This window comes from Papaver somniferum, chromosome 1, assembly GCF_003573695.1.
Source record: "Papaver somniferum cultivar HN1 chromosome 1, ASM357369v1, whole genome shotgun sequence".
Lineage (NCBI taxonomy): Eukaryota > Viridiplantae > Streptophyta > Magnoliopsida > Ranunculales > Papaveraceae > Papaver > Papaver somniferum.
In genome coordinates, this window is record NC_039358.1 from 134067315 (window position 1) to 134069477 (window position 2163).

Here is a 2163-nt window from a genome sequence, read left to right on the forward strand (position 1 = left end):
GATTTGCATGCGTTTGTGTGCTTTTGTAAACAAGAAAAACCGATTATTGCATGCATTGAATGCCATGAACTACCCAGATTCGGTAGATAATTTCTCGAATAAACTTACGAATATAACACACTGAGTACCAAATATGTATATTCGGTAGTTCCAAGATAGTAGTTTACTGCCGAATATGAGAAAAAACCCCAAACTGGTTTTCCAAAAAAATCTACATTCGGTAGTTATGTAGAGTTATTTACCTCCGAATGGCCCAAAAACGAATTCCTCAAAAAATTTCAAAACTCAGTATTCTTATCCTTTACAATCGGTAATAGTTTAACATTATTTGACTGCCGAATATAACAGTGGCCTCAAAATAAAATTTCCGAAAACTTGAAAATCGGATGTTTATCGATTAAAGTTATCTCCCGGTTATTTATATTCGGCTGTTTTACTATATATTTTAGATTCCGATTATATCATTTTTTGCACTCAGTAAACTGTGTACATTCATTTGCATAAATCGGGTGTTTTGGGTAACCGATAGGATTCCGAATATAGTATATTCGGCAGTCTGACTTATTTAATAACTTCCGATTATTGTATAATAATTTGTTGCTTTCATATGCAGGCCGTTGAAGAGTTTGTTGATGATTTCTATTTGAGGCCCGACACTTCCCTATACTATGCAAACGATTTGGTATACTCATTACTATTTTTCTTTTTTTCCAAAATTTATATGTTAAATGGTTATGCTTATTAGATTTGTTTTGTTTTATGCACATTTAGACATTTGGAAGTAAGAAGGAGGCAAAGGAATGGCTTATGAACAAGGAAAAAGATAACATGTGCGTGGTAGTTCAAAATAATCATGTTAGTGACACTCGATTTAAAATGATTTGAGAGCGAGGTGGGACGCGAAAGAGTCACGAGGGAAAGAATAGTAAGTACGTACGGAAGAAGAATAGGAAATACCGAAGGAATACCAAGAAGATAGAATGCCCATTTAAGATTGTCTTCTATAAGCCCGATGGTATTAAAGGTAAAGAGTATAAAATGTATAAAGTTGATAACGGTTGTCACAACCATGATGATCCGTTGGATTTAATTGGACATGTAATGGTTGCCAAGTTAAAACCACATCAAATGCAGACGGTGAGGTTTATGCGGATCCAAAAAGCGAGTGCGATCTTAAGTAAAATAAAGGCGGACAACCCCGATAACTTGTCTTCTTTGTCTACAATTAAGTCGGTCCTAGCTAGATCAAAAGGACTGAATGGGATAGTAGAACGGTCATGCAACAATCGGAGTGGTTAGCGGAGTTACACGGCTACACTTTGAGAAGGGAAGAAAAGGATGGTATAGTGGTTCGTATTTTCTTGGCACATCCCGAAATGATCAAATTGGCTCAATGCTTTCATCAAATTTTGTTGATAGATGCTACTTATAAGACAAACAAGTATAACATGCCGTTGTTGAACATTGCTTGCTATACTTCGGACAAAAACACGTTTACGTTGCATGGGGTTTAATGGATCATGAGAACAATGTGAGTTTCATTTGGATGTTGGAGACGTTGAGGTCCATTTACAACGGTGATAATTTTCCAAGGGTTATTGTAACGGATAACGATCAAGCCTTAATGCATGCAATAGCGGTAGTGTTTCCGGAAGCCCAAAACTTGCAATGTACGTGGCACATTCAATGCAATCTCAAAACCAATTGCCATCATCATTTCCAAGCTAAAAGACCAAGGAAGGGTACCAAGAGGTCAAAGGAAGAGGATGAGCGCATTAGTAAATTAATCGTGGAATAACGTAAGGAAGAGGATAGGTTATTTGAAGAAAAGTGGAAAGAGGATGGAATTATTTGGAAAATGTTCATGAAAGCATGGGACAAAATCGTTTGGTCGATGACCGAGGAAATTTACGAATGTAACTTGAAGAAATTTGAGGATGAATACGGCACGGACTACCCAAAACCGGTTGAGTATTGTAAAAAGCAATGGTTAACGATTAAGGAGAGGTTTGTGTTTGCATGGACATATGAATATCGTAACTTCAAGAACGAGGCGACAAGCATTGCGGAGGGGTCTCATGGTCGACTAAAGAAAATACTAATTGGTAGTCAAAATGGAGTTGTGTCGATCCAAGAAGCAATCCATGAATTCACCAATCGTGA